This window comes from Chiloscyllium plagiosum, chromosome 11 (genome assembly GCF_004010195.1).
Source record: "Chiloscyllium plagiosum isolate BGI_BamShark_2017 chromosome 11, ASM401019v2, whole genome shotgun sequence".
Lineage (NCBI taxonomy): Eukaryota > Metazoa > Chordata > Chondrichthyes > Orectolobiformes > Hemiscylliidae > Chiloscyllium > Chiloscyllium plagiosum.
The window spans coordinates 32,086,394-32,101,910 of record NC_057720.1 but is presented as its reverse complement, the minus strand read 5'-3'; the positions used below and the strand labels follow the sequence as shown (position 1 = coordinate 32,101,910).

General features: G+C 42.3%; 1 protein-coding gene across 1 annotated transcript in view; it reads right to left on the bottom strand.

Annotated features, from left to right (window-relative positions):
* The window catches only part of LOC122554277, a 254,601-nt gene that overhangs the window by 119,154 nt on the left and 119,930 nt on the right, over window positions 1-15,517 (bottom strand). The window contains exon 3 of the mRNA XM_043699049.1: window positions 5,618-5,687. The gene's annotated coding sequence lies outside the window, so the exon portion shown is untranslated. The remainder of the gene's footprint in view (window positions 1-5,617; window positions 5,688-15,517) is intronic.

Genomic DNA, 15,517 nt, shown 5'->3' with positions numbered 1-15,517 from the left:
GTCTTTTTTTGAATAAAATCCCTAACTTGAAAAAAACTAAAGAGGTCTCTATTAGGTAACTCGTACTTCCGTACTGACTGATCGAAGGGCATCATTACATCTCCCACAAATAAATCACCCATGCAAGATATATCCCTAGCTGCCCAATGTTTAAATCCTGAATCTATCATTCCCGGTTGAAAACCCGGCATACCCACAAAAGATGTAAACAAAGATGTTTTGCCAATATTACCTTCCCTCTGCCAAATTGCCCTCCATGCTTTAACAGTATTGATGACTATTGGGTTATGCCAATATTCCCTAACTGTCCTCACCTTGTCCAAAAACAGCAAGGGGGCACCTTGCCTGGGAGGCTTTGATGTCTAGCCATATTGAAAGAGGGTCCCCACAAACCCAATCACTTACGTAGATCAAGAGCGAGCTTAATTGTAATTTTTAATGTCCAGAAGGTCTACTCCTCCCAATCTGTGAGGCAACTGCAGTTTGGCTAATTTAATGAGGGGCCGTTTACGGTGCCAGATAAAGGAGATGAACCAACCGTTCAGTCTCCTGAGTGTTTGTTTATTGAAAATCAGGGGAGCATCTGTATAGGGAATAGCAAACGAGGGAGAATATTCATCTTAATAAGCGCTATCTGACCCAACCATGAGACTGGAAGTGCCTCCCATCTTTGGCGATCTTGTTTAATTTTCCCAAATAATTGAGTAAAATTGACTTTGAACACCCAGAACTGGAGTAATGAATATGCCCAAATACACAAACCCCCCCTGTAACAACCTAAATGGGAATCTATTGTCACTCTCAAGAGCCAACTCTTTCCTAAGACCACCCATAGGCATAGCCTCTGATTTAGCAAAATTAATATTATACCCTGAAAAAGCGCCAAACGCATGAATGCATTATATCAGGCAAGGCACTGACACTGCTGGATTTGTCAAGAAAATTAGAACATCATCTGCATACAGTGAGATCTTATGTAATTTTGACCCCACTTCTGGAGCTGATATATTGGGATCCCCACGAATGGCCTCTGCCAACGGTTCAATCACCAACGTAAAAAGTAATGGTGAAAGGGGACAGCCCTGCCGGCTGCCCCTAGAAATATTAAAATTGCTTGATCGTACCCCGTTGGTAATGACTGCCGCGAGAGGTACACTGTGGAGAACCTTGACCCATCTTATGAAAAGTTCGCTCAGACCAAACCGGTCTAGAGTATAGAAAAGGTACGGCTACTCAACTTGGTCAAATGCTTTCTCTGCATCTAAAGAAATCACCAATCCCTGTATTGACTGTTGTTGACACGCTTGAATTACATTAAGCAGCCTCCTAACATTATTGGTGGATCTGTGACCCTTTATGAAGCCCGTCTGATCCTCTTTAATAATAGAGGGTAACACAGTCTCCAGCCTTAACGCAAGGGCCTTAGAGAAGATCTTAAAGTCCACATTTAAGAGCAAGATGGGCCTGTATGAAGCACAGTCTTCTGGGTCCTTCCCTTTTTTAAGGATAAGTGAAATATTGGCCTCTCTCAGGGATGGTGGGAGATAATCATAATAGTATGAATCATTAAACATATTCAGCATCGGACCTGACAGTATACTTATAAATTCCTTATATTCACAGGGAAGTGAAGTACGGCTACTCAACTCGGTCAAATGCTTTCTCTGCATCTAAAGAAATCACCAATCCCTGTATTGACTGTTGTTGACATGCTCGAATTACATTAAGCAGCCTCCTTACATTATTGGTGGATCTGTGACCCTTTATGAAGCCCGTCTGATCCTCTTTAATAATAGAGGGTAACACAGTATCCAGCCTTAACATGAGAGCCTTAGAGAAGATCTTAAAGTCCACATTTAAGAGCAAGATGGGCCTGTATGAAGCACAGTCTTCTGGGTCCTTCCCTTTTTTAAGGATAAGTGAAATATTGGCCTCTCTCAGGGATGGTGGGAGATAATCATAATAGTATGAATCATTAAACATATTCAGCATCGGACCTGACAGTATACTTATAAATTCCTTATATTCACAGGGAAGTGAATTCACTGGGAAGTCCGTCAGGACTGGGCGCCTTTCCACTCTGAAGCTGCCTCACAGCTTCCTGCACTTCTTGCTCTGATAATGGGGCATTGAGAAAGGATTGTTGTTCGAGAGTCACACCCAGGAGCTTCAGATCTCTAAAAAAGGATTCCATTTTGCCCTGCCCCTCCTCACAATTCTCAGACTGATATAACTTAGAGTAGAATCTCTGGGACGCCACATTTTTAGAATCACATGTTAGGTTCACAGACCCTTCCCTAATAGCTGTAATGGTTTGTGGGGCACTTCTCTTTCTGGCAAGGTATGCTAAGTATTTGCCTGGCTTGTTACCAGGCTCGTATAACCTTTGCTTTGCAAAAGCCAGCTCCTTCTTTGCCGTCTGTGTGAGCACGGAATTTAGTGCAGACCGCAGTGCCATAATCCTCTGTCGTTTGACCAACAAGGGTCTGTCAAAATAGGCCTTCTCTGCTGCTTTCAACCGTGCTTCAAGGAGACATTGCTGCTCACCCTTCTGCACTTCCTACTGGTAAAATATGAAATAACTAACCCCCTAGCATAAGCTTTGGCAGTTTCCCAGAGAACACATGAGCTATCAACTGAGCCTATGTTGATGTCTAGGAATGTCCAAAATTCCCTAGAGAAATACTCCACAAACTTACTGCCCATGAAAAGAAAGGGGTCCATTCGCCAGTACCTTGAATCCACTGTAACATCCTTAATCTTAACCATGAGGTACACTGCACCATGATCAGAGATGGCAATATGACCAATCATACAGATGCCACCAGATCCAGGGTTACCGCAGGGGTCAGAAAAAAAATCAATCCTCGTGTGCCATCTGTGCGGATTGGAGAAAAACGTAAAATCCCTACCTGTAGGGTGGAGACACCTCCAGGCATCCACTAACCCTAATTCCCCACACAAACCCAGTAACTGTTTAGTTTGTGCAGAGCGTATCGAGGGACCTTTAGGCAACCTGTCTACTGTGGGGTCCATGAGGCAGTTAAAATCTCCCCCTATAATGATGTGCCGAGACTTGAGACTTATCAATTTAGAAAAAGCATCTACCAAGAATTTAAGAGGATGAGCTGGGGGACAATAAACATTTAAAACATCATATTCTTCCCCATCTATCAGGGCTTTAAGAATTACAAACCTCCCGTATGTGCCTTTAACACATTCCAACAATTTAAATGAGAGATTTTTCCAATATAGCCACTCCCTACTTCTGGTATTAAATGATGAAAAATAAACTCGGTCAAAGCCATTCTGCTGTAAATTTAACAAACATACAAAATATTAAAAATAAAAAAACAACAAAAACAAGAAAACAAACCAACATATAAAGCGCCAATAGCGCTGAGTGGGGGAACTTACTCCCTCCCCAGAGGGGGCAATTACCCATTCCGAACTGCTCATAAATAGGCATCTAACCATCTCAACCACCTTCACTTCTCCCAGCTAGAGCTGCATTGCAAGCACAAGCTAAAAAGAATAAACACCCCATAGAATATCAATATGAATAAAAAAAACATTCTTTTATAAAAAAAGGGGGAATAAATACCCCACCCATCCTTTGGTATGTCCTAACTTAGAAATTTAAAATATACATCTTAACCACCGCCAGAAATAGTTTGAACCAAATTATAATCAATAGAGGAAAAAAAAGGGAAAAATAAAGCTCCAACCGGATTTCCTCCATTTCTTTTACAGAATGATAAACGCATACCCAAGCAACAATATTTATACATATTACAATTGCTTAAATTAGGTTAGTTTGTCCACAAAGTCTGTTGCCTTCTCTGATGTCAAAGCGATGCATGGATCCATCTAAGGTGATCCAAAGCACTGCCGGATATCTCTGGGAGTACTGAATCCCAAGCTCCCTCAGTCTTCTCTTGACACCATCATACGATTTTCGTTTCTGGATCACCGCCACTGAAGAGTCCTGAAAAACATGATCTTAGACTCCTCGTAAATTCAGGCCCTTGGATCCTTCCCTTGGAGTCTGGAAGCCTCCATGATTCTCTCCTTATCCCGGTAATGATGGAACCGCACCAGGAAAGAACGAGGGCATTGACCCAGACTCGACCTCCGTGCTGCGACCTGGTGAGCCCTCTCTATCTTCAATCCTCTCATGCCAGCCTCCAAGTCAAGGAATTTCGGAAGCCAATCTTCAACAAATTCCGCAGGCCGCTCACCTTCCTTACCCTCAGGCAGACCAATGTTCTAAATATTTTTTCTCCTGCCCCTGCTTTCAAGATCATCCACTTGGTCACGCAAATTACGAACCTGCGTCTTCAGGGCTTGGATCTCATCCTTGAATGAACTGGCATCGGCTTCCACCACTGTGACCCTGTGCTCCACCTCATCCGTCCTCTTTTCCAGGTCTCCCAGCTGCTGCTCATGCTTCTGCAGCATGAGAGAGACTGGAGCCAGCTTTTCTTCAATCTGTTTCCCCAGCATCTCGTGAGATTTCGAGAGCTGGTTCACCAGGCCCTGGAGAGTAATCGGCTCCGAGGCTGCTGCAGGCTGAGCTGCAGACGAGGCCTTGGATGCTCCTCCTCCCTTTTTAGGCATTTCTGGGCAGCTGAAAATACAGATAAGTCATTTTTTAAATGTTTCTTGGGGCTCCACAATCTTTCCAACGCCCCAAGAAATCCTGATGACCTGGGTTGGGCGGGTTAAAGGACTGTCCTGCTCCTACTGCGATGCAAAGCTCTGCAGTGTGATCTTCTTAGATCGCCGCCATCTTAGATCTCCCCCTTCCTCTTTTTAAAAAAGTTGTTTTTACCTCCTCCAACAAATTTGTTAATTATTTTCTAATATATAAGTGTACATGGATCAGATGGTTGTACAGACTGAGTTCAATCTACAAATTTGTATTACCTACTTCAGTTCCAAGTTTATTTAATGGTTCATTACCTGAAAATTATCATTGAACGTCGTAACTTCTACATTCATTCATCCTTTCCCATTCTCTTAAAGATTTGGAATATCCTATCCCATGCAGATTTGCAGTTGTTCTATAATTCTGAGGCATTTAAACTTAAAGTTAACATTTTACTATCAGCATTTTGGTTCACCTTGTCATCTAACCTACATTTTCATGTAGGTTTTGGGAAGAGGCAAATTGAGTCATGCTGACTAACTACATTTCAAAGCAAATCAACAAATCTATGCGGTTGATAGTATCTTGGAAAATAATTCTAGAAAGTTTTTCATTAACCTGCTCAGACAGATGGGACTTGAGATAGGGACACAACTGCACCACAAGACCCTCACTAAACACAATCAGTGGGACAGAGTCGAGAGTGTGGTGCTGGAAAAGCACAGCAGGTCAGGCAGCATCCAAGGAGCAGGGGAATCAACATTTCAGGCATAAGCCCTTCATCAGGAATGGATCAGTAGGAGATATTGTTTTGTTATGTTAATTGGTATTCTAGGTGAAGATCATTTCCATCCTGACCATTTGGCCACCAAAATCTGTCAGTGAAAACTTTGACAAAGTTGTGAAGTAAAATGTTAAAATGACACAAACTAAACTTTATCAGGAAAGAAAAAAAAGTCAACTTACTGATGTCGTTTCCTGATAAGTCAAGGTACTGCGCAGAATTCAAAGATTTTTGAGATGATGTTTTCAATAGCTGTCAGAGAAAAAGTAAACTGGTAGATATGGCAAATCAGCACATTTCAGAAATAGTCAACAAGTGTGGAACTGGAAAATTACAGCAGGTCAGGCAGCATCCAAGGAGCAGGAGACATCTCAGCAATAGACTGTTCCAATTGTTTCGCACTGGTATCAGAATGCTTCCGAGCTAACATTTCATTTCTTGACCATTGTAACATCACAATTCTAGACCAGGGGATGAGTGGCACTCTTTGCTGTCAGTGAAGTTGATCACTATTGAGACCAGCTGAAACCAAGAAACCCCTAGCCCTTCTAAGCAATGTGAGCGATTAAGTAAGATCAGACAAGAGCAAAATGATTGAACAGTAATTTCTTCTTTCAGGTGAAAGGATTTTTTTTACAGATATGTGAAACCTTAACTGTACAAAGGCATATTACCACCGAGCTCAGAATGAGGATTGAGAATGGGGCCTTCCTTGTCTGTACTTCTCAGCTCCCCTATGGAGCTATTCATCCAGAAAAGGTGCACTGTACATGTTTATGAAGAATAAAAAAAGAGGATGGAATGGCTCTGCATATATATGTTACAGACTTGAAAATAAACAGCCACTTCTGGACCCAGAATGGTTAAATATTTTGAAATATTTAGTGAGGAAGCAGAATTGAAGATAGGTGGGGCTATGATTTGACAAAGATAATACTTACTCCCGATAAAATATAGCAGAGTAGGATGCTCCAGCTGGAGCTCATCCGTTCTGCCCATCCTTTTCTTCTTTTCCTCCACCCTTTCCTCCCTGCTGTGGTTTTCTTCTCCTCCCCTGTCTTCTGTCTTCTCGGACTCTTGGTCTCCAACTCCCAGCCCCTGAATCAGGGTCTCAGGTGGCGGCCCAAATCAGGGACACCAGTGACCAGGGTAAGGAGTGGGGTCACCAGTGACCAGAGTACAGTGTGGGGTCACCAGTGACCAGAGTACAGAGTGGGGTCACCAGTGACCAGGGTAAGGAGTGGGGGCACCAGTGACCAGAATAAGGAGTGGGGGCATCAGCGACCAGGATCCAGAATGAGGACACCAGTGACCAGAATAAGGGGTGGGGGCACCAGTGACCAGAGTAAGGAGTGGGGGCACCAGTGATCAGGGTAAGGATTGGGGTCACCAATGATCAGGGTATGGAGTGGGGGCACCAGCGACCAGGCTAAGGAGTGGGGGCACCAGTGACCAGGCTAAGGAGCGGAGTCACCAGCGACCACGGTAAGGAGTGGGGACACCAGTGACCAGTGTCCAGAGTGGGGTCACCAGTGACCAGGGTCTCGAGCGGGGTCACCAGTGACCAGGGTAAGGAGTGGGGTCACCAGTGACCAGGGTCCAGAGCGGGGGCACTGATGACCAGGGTACGGAGAGGGAGCACCAGTGACCAGGGTTTGGAACGGGGACACTGATGACCAGGGTCTGGAGCAGGGGTAGCAGTGACCATGGTCCACAGCCAGGGCACCAGCAACCATTGGCCCAGTGCGGAGCAGGGGGAGCAGCTCAGTACAGAATGTGATGACAGCCAGTGGTCAAACCATGTGGAGGCCACCTGCTCTGGTCTGGTGCAGACAGCCCTTAGAAAGAGACTCGATGTTGTCTTTTTAACTTTGCTTCTTGTTTTCTGACCTATGGCTATACTGTGTTAGAGTGGTGCTGGAAAAGCACAGCAGTTCAGGCAGCATCCGAGGAGCAGGAAAATTGATGTTTCAGGCAAAAGCCCTTCATCAGGTATAGATATTGGGTATAGCTGTGATGTAACTTTTTTTCTTCATTTCTGTATTCTGTAACTAAGGATTGTATCTTGGTACAGTTCATTCTCTATAATGTTTGTTTTGTTAACGAGAATTTGCTGTAATGCGATTGAGGAATGGGGACACTGTTTCTAAAGCAAAAACTTTTAAAGCGTGTGTTGGCTGTAACACAATTACATCGCCAATTCTTTAAGCTCCGTTTCTAAAGTGTGAGTTTTCTATAATGCGGACTTGCACAACAGCACAACCATCGCGTTATACAAGAACAACCTGTACTCTGTCCCTAAGATGTTGCTGTGTGATGGTGCAGAAGGAAGACATTCAGCCCTCATGACTGGGCTGACTCTCTGCTACAGTCAAATGATCAGTTACGTTTGGAGACTTTAACTGAGGTAAAACTTATGGCCAGGACTGTGGGAAAGCTAGCTTACTTTGATTTTAATAGCGCCAACAGACTTTCAACTGAGATGGAAATTGAAGTCTTTATATAATGTTTGACCTGAAATGTGCACCTCCAACAACATAACATACCAACAATACTGTTTTGAAATGCCAGTCAATATTGATTTAGACCAGCCGATCGGGATTGAAGTGCCTATTTCTAACCATGATCAGACAAAAAAAATTAAACACTTACCTTGCAATGATTTTTCTGAGGGACCGTCCAGTGGAGTATCACTGAGAATCCACAGAACAGATATCCTTGGAGGAATCAGCACAGAGAATGCGTGGATGAAGCCACTCTCCACTTTTATGACATTAGTTGCTCAATGCCAGTACTCAAAGAATTCAAACAGCCCAAAGCTTCTTTGAAAAATTTGTGTTTGTGCAAATAAGTGAGTAAGGGGGTAAGGTGAGTATGCGAACATGTTTGGTACATAAGTGGGTAAGGGGGCGCGTTGACAACTGGCTGGAAGGATAGTAGGTAGGTTGCATAGCTGATGGTTGTTGTATATGGATCTGAAATCTGAAAGACTCTGAAATGTTTTAACATTGAGGAATGCTATAAGCACTGCCCACTACAATGATGTCAATTGTCCACATGGACAGAACGGCCTAGGGTCTTGAAGAAGGGTGAACTAACTAACATCTGCTCCTCCCCAAGCCTCAATGTGACTTGAGTTGCTAACATGCAAGAGACTCTTCCAGTTAAAGAGGAAGTGGGTTTTCTCTGCAACAACAGACCAACCAGGACCTTCATCATGAGTGGCAACTCATACAGTGCAGTGAGTTGGCATGCCCACACAACATGGCAGGCAGCAGTGGGAATTTAATGTGTAGCTCACAGCACATGGTGAGCAGCAATCTATGATTTTCCAACTCTTCTTTAAATCCCCAGCTCATACAGTCAGCAGCTGGGAAAAGCTGAAATATAAGAATTCCACAGAAGTAAGCCCCCTCACCCAGCATCAATCCTCAAGTGAGGAAGAATACTCCAGTGAATGGTGAAAGTATTTCAGACATGAGAAGAGAATAAGTAACTCCAAAATAATCTGTCTGCATTGTGAGGTGGTGGGATTGGTACCATGTGGAGTTCAACAGCAAACAAACTGACATCGAAGGCTTCGCAGTTAAAGCTTGAAATCCCCGGAGGGTTAGGGAAAAGTTTAAATCCAGGCTGGAAAAGTGCAAAGTTACAAATTTCTTACAGCTTAGATTGAATGTTGCCACCATACCAAGCAGTTATTATTAGGCACTGTAAGAGAGCTTGCAATGAAGCTGAGGTCACAGTTCCAGGTACATCACAAAGTGAGTAAAGTGATAACACGGGGAGATTAGTAGCCAAGACAGACTTGGTCTAACGGGGTCATAAAGTTTGTGAAACTTTGTTCAGGCTTTGAAAAGAGAGGGAGAACCTTCAGGAGAGCTTCAATAAAGGCATTTATTTGAGCTGTGAGGAGCAGAAATAATCCAGTAAAGTATGCTTAAAGCAGGAATCATTAAATAAAGCTGTTAAGAAAGCAGAAATCATTTGTGAGGACAGCAGAGATTCATGGAGTGAAAAAGAGGAAATATTTCCCATCTGACTGTGATGGGCAAGAATCCTCTATGTTAGTCACAAGAGGCAGGAATGCTGCACATTAGCTGCAAGCAGGTGGGAAACCTTTGTTTCAGTCACAAAATTGTGGAAAAACTTATTTGTAGCAAAGAGATGCAGAATTTCTATAACCGTAAAATAAAAGGCTTTTGAATAAGCAAAATGTATTGCTCTGACTCAAATGGGAGCACTGGTAATCAAGGCCCACTACTCCTCAAGTCATTCCAAAAGTATAAATGTCTAAACGAACCATCAAGATGGTTAAACTGATTTTCTTTCACTGTTAACTTCATTGTTAAATGACTCACACCAAGTTTCATCAATATTTATTCTTTAACAAGCAGCAAAATGGGTGATTAATTAGTCCTACGCTAACTAAGACTACATCCCTTTTAAACTCAAACAGACACATTCACCCACAGACAGGATTTACAGCTCTGCAGAAATTGTATTTAAAAAAGGTAAATGCACTCATTCTGCAATGGCTAGTGAAACAAGGGATAATGTTTGATAAAACAAAGAACTGTGGATGCTGAAAATCTGAAACAAGAACAGAAATTGCTGGAAAAACGTCCTGATTTCTGAAGAATGGTCACTGGACTTGAAACGTAAAGTAAAGTTTGATTAGTCCTCTCAGAAGCTTTTGTGAATGAAACTGAATCTCTGACAGGCCAATGGAAAATTTTTCACACAAAGTTTTGTTCTGGATAGAAACCCAGTTAGATCTAGGCCTTTGAACATACAGCTTAATCTTTTAAGGTTGGCAAAGGTAGACCAAGTAATTAGGAGTGGAACTTTTTAAAAAACACAGGAAAAAGACAGCGAGTGTGCTGTGGCTTTTTTTACTTGTTATTGCAGCTATCCAAAATGCTGTTACTTTTTTTGCTGCCCTTCCCTATATGGTCAGCACAGAAATCTAACCTAGGGTTGCTTAGCAACCATCAGCTGCCATAGTTTCCTCCAAACATTTCAACATATTCAAGTCTTTTCTACATAGTTCACGGACATAAGCACACAATCTCAACAGTACAATCACATTGTGAAGATATAGTATCACAAACAATATTGACCAGAAATCATAATTCCAGCAATGAGCCAAAATGACATAGATTTGGATATGTTGGAGAAAACAATTTCTAAGATATTGAATAGTTTCCAAGTTACTAAATCAGAAGCTGAATAAGTAAATATAATTCTATACACAATTGGGAGTACAGCTAATGACATTATAACTTACCAAGGGATAAAAAAGAGACTTTAGATGAAGTACCAAAAACCTTTGAAAAATGCATTGAATCTCAGCGCTAATAAAATTATTCAAAAAGTAAGAAAAAGAATTTGGCATTCAGGGAAATTCATAGATGATTTCATTAATGATCTCTACAGATTGGTAGAGAAATCAGACTGTGGTGACTTCAGAATGCAATAGAGATAGAATCGGTGTAGGAATTGCAATGCTCTTTGTCAGACATATTACAGACCAAAGAAGATCTTTCTCTAGAGAATGTCTTTCAGATAGTAAGTGAAGTAGAAATACAGAAGCAACAAAATCATTCCATGAAGAAGATCAACCTTGACACAGGAGATCAGCAGAGTCCATTTAATTCTAAAGCTACAAAACCGCAAAACCACAAACAACACATATATGAAAACTGTACAGTGAGTAGGACACACACCAGGCACTGGAAATCCATATCAAGTCTGTGGAGTAAAGAAACTGCACAAGCAGAGACAGTGCCCAACTACTAAAAGTGAGTGCTTTATCTGTCACACATTATGTCACTTTCAGAAAATGTGCAGAAGTAGGACACAAGTTCAGAAAAGTAGAAGGTCAAATAATGGTTTGGAACCCACACAAAGTGGTTAATGAGGTGGAATAGTAGACAACAGAATTAAAAACGTCAAGTATTCCTAGGGTAAATAAGTGATCCAGGTCTTACATTTTGGTCAGCTCATATTTATTCAATGGTCAACTCACAAATTTTGAGTTAGATACCAAAGCAAATGCCATTATGTTATCAAGTAGTGAGACATGGTTGAGAACATATTACCCACTGCCAAAGACAGAACAAATACATGATCCAGGAATCATAGCGCTTGAGTTTAAAGGTATGCTACAAGCAGCTCTTCAACATCATATAGTAGAAAGCCGACATAGATGTCACAATCAAGATTGCTCAATACTGAATATAGTATTAAATGAAGAAACATACTAACACTTATGTCTCTATATATCCAGAAAGATTCAGTATCCCTTAATGAAAGAAATCACGATGCAATTTGCAGAGATAACAAGAATGCACATCATTTTCTTGGTGGCCAAATCAGCCGAGTGGTGCTCAGGCATGGTTACGGTATCCAAGCCTAACTTTATTACTCAAACTTTACTTGGTGGGCAGCACAGTGGCACAGTGGTTAGCACTGCTGCCTCACAGTGCCAGAGACCCGGGTTCAATTCCTGCCTCAGGCGACTGACTGTGTGGAGTTTGCACATTCTCCCCGTGTCTGAGTGGGTTTCCTCCGGGTGCTCCGGTTTCCTCCCATAGTCCAAAAATGTGCAGGTTAGGTGAATTGGCCAGGCTAAATTGCCCATAGTGTTAGGCGAAGGGGTAAATGTAGGAGAATGGGTCTGGGTGGGTTGCGCTTCGGCGGGTCGGTGTGGACTTGTTGGGCCGAAGGGCCTGTTTCCACACTGTAAGTAATCTAATCTAAATGTACGTACAACTCAACAAGGTGGAGGCAAGAGAATTGCAACCTATGTCTAAAGTTGATGAGAGCTATCCAAAAGCATTATCCAAAAATAGAGTTTCCACAAAACCTGATGCAAATAGTGAGTTCCAATAGGTGTCATTTGATGACCAACCAAGATTGCTTATCAGGTGAAAGTGAAGACTGCAAATATGAAGAGTCAGTCAAAAAGTGTGGCACTGAAAAGCACAGCAGGTCAGGCAGCATCTGAGGAGCAGGAGAGTCAACATTTCAGGTGTAAGCCTTTCATCAGGAGTGAGCATAACTCCATTTGGGGGATTTTGAATCATTAGATGATCATTTGAGATCATCGTTGCCCCAAAGAATTACAATGAACTGTGCCAATATTTTACAAGACCTTCACAGAGGTTGATGCCACATGGATGACATACTGATCCATGGGAAACAGTTGAAAAGCAAGATTAGAGAGCACATGCAGCTTTAAGACACTTACAAGCAGGAAGGCTCACCATTAAAGACAAGGGTGAATTCGCCTAGGAATCAATTCAGTTTTTGGGACACTGAAGATAGAATGATGGATTCCCAGAAGACTAAATCCATTATGGAGCTCCTCACTCTAAGTCTGTCCAGAATCTTCAAAGGTTCTGAGAAATACTAAACCAGTTATTGCAATTTTGCCTCACTTGGGCAACTACTACAGAACCCTTGTAACAATTCTCAAGAAAAAGCAGGGATAGTGTAGGAATCTGTATGTAGAGGCTTTTAAAAGGTTTAAGGATATGACATCCCAAATTGGCTTAGTTCACTAAAATTTGTCTTTTTCAACCATCATAGTTGCAATACAGCATTAAATGAAGAAAGATACTAAATGCTTATGTCTCAATATATCCAGAAAGATTCAGAATCCCTTAATGTGTCAGCTACAGTATTGGGAGCTATGATCTTCCTGGATCAACCAGATGGGTATCACAACCCCGTGTATTATAGAAACAGAAGAAAGGAACAGGAGTAGGCCATTTGACCCCTCGATCCTGCTCTTCCATTCAAAATGACCACGGCTCATCAATATCCTAATCCTGCCACAAGAGCTAAATCTACCTCCATCTTGAAAACACAAAGTTTTATCCTGACCATTTTCTCTGGTAGTGAATTCGATTGGTTCACTATTCTCTAGGAGAAGAAATTTCTTATCATCTCAGTCCTAAAAGATTTACCCTTCATGCTTAAACTATGACTCTGGTTCTGATTCTTCCACGATTGGGAACATCCTGCATCTAATCTGTCTAGTCCATTAGAATTTTATAGGTTTCCATGAGATACCCCTCATTCTTCTAAGTTCTAATTAATATAATCTTAACCAACTCAATTTCTCCTTATACGTCAGGCCTGCCGTCTCATGCATCAATCTGTTAGACCTTCACTGGACTCCCTCTATAGCAAAAACATCCTTCCTCAGAAAAGGAGACCAAAACTGCGCACAATATTCCAGGTGTATCCTCACCAATGTCCTGTAAATTGTAGCAAGGCATCCTTGTTCCTGCACATGAAGGCCAACACACAGTTTACCTTCCTGACTGCCTGCATGCTTACTTTCAGTAAGGGGTACACAAGGACACTCAGATCCCATTGAAGATTCCTCTCTCCTAATATGCAGCCATTCAAATAATAATCTACCTTCCTATTTTTTGTACCAAAGTACCTTGCATTTGTCCACATTATACTGCATCTGCCATGCATTTCCCACTCAATCAGCCTGTCCAAATCACACTACAACATCTCTACATCCACCTCACAGCTCACCTTTTCACCTTTATCCATTACAATTATTATCAGACATAGAAACACAAGACTGAAATGGAGGCTTTCCCAGTTACCTCGATTTGTGGAGAATCCCCAGTTGCCATTGTTAAGTTGTCTTTTTGAGGCACTACATCCTTAGAGTGTAGGTACATCCACAGTACTGTGAGGAAGGGAGTTTGAGGATTTTGATGTAGTGACCTGGAGGGAAGGCCTGAATCAATGCTACCGGGTGTATTTTCATTCATTTCATGATTTTGCAGTGGTTGGAAAAGCTCTCCAGAGTGAGGGTCAGCAGCCCACCAAGTAGGACATTGAACTTACTCAGAAAATCAAATTAGGCATTCAGTCCACAGCAGTCAAACACATTGCTCTGGGTTTAGAGTCACATTTCAGCCAGACTTGGTATGATCCTGAAGGATATTAGTGAACCAAATGCATTTTTACAATTCATGGCCGCCATTACTGAAACTAGCTCTTCATTCGAGTTATTCATTGAGTTTAAATTCCATATGAACCCAAATCCCCACAGCTTAAAGCCTGGGCCTTTAGATTTCTTGGCTCCTGACATTATCACTAACCCACTACATCCCCCTTACTTAACCTTGCAAGTGTGAAATCACTTGTGTCTTTATCATCATTTCTTTCTTGGTACTTCTCCATTGCCTGGCCTCTCCACTCATGACCATAGAGTCATAGAGTCAGACCCTTCGGTCCAACTTGTCCCATTTGCCAGCACTTGGCTCGTATCCCTCTAAATCCTTCCTATTCATATACCCATCCAAATGCCTTACAATTGTATCGGCCTCCACCACTTCCTCTGGCAGCTCATTCCATACATGTACCACCCTCTCAGTGAAAAAGCTGCCCCTTAGGGCTCTTTTATATCTCTCCCCTCTCACCCTAAATTTATGCCCCCTAATTCTGGACTACCCTACCCCAGGGAAAATACTTTGTCTATTTATCCTAACCATGTCCCTCATGATTTTATAAACCTCTATGAGGTTACCCCCTCAGCCTCCACACTCCAGGGAAAACAGCCGCAGACTGTTCAGCCTCTCCCTGTAGCTCAAATGCTCCAATCCTGGCAACGTCCTTGGAAATCCTTTCTGAACCCTTTCAAGTTTCACAACATCTTTCCAATAGGAAGGAGACCAGAACTACACGCAATATTCCAGCAGTGGCCTAACCAACATCCTATACAGTCACATGACCTCCCAACTCCTATACTCAATGCTCTGACCAATAAAGGAAAGCATATCTAACGCCTTCTTCACTATGCTTTCTACCTGCAACTCTACTTTCAAGGAGCTATGAACCTGCACTCCAAGGTCTCTTTGTTCAGCAACACTCCCTCGGACCTTACCATTAAGTGTATAAGACCTGCTAAGATTTGCTTTCCCAAAATGCAGCACCTCGCATTTATCTGAATTAAACTCCATCTGCCACTTCTCAGCCCATTGGCCCATCTGGTCCAGATCCTGTTGTAATCTGAGGTAACCCTCTTCACTGTCCACTACACC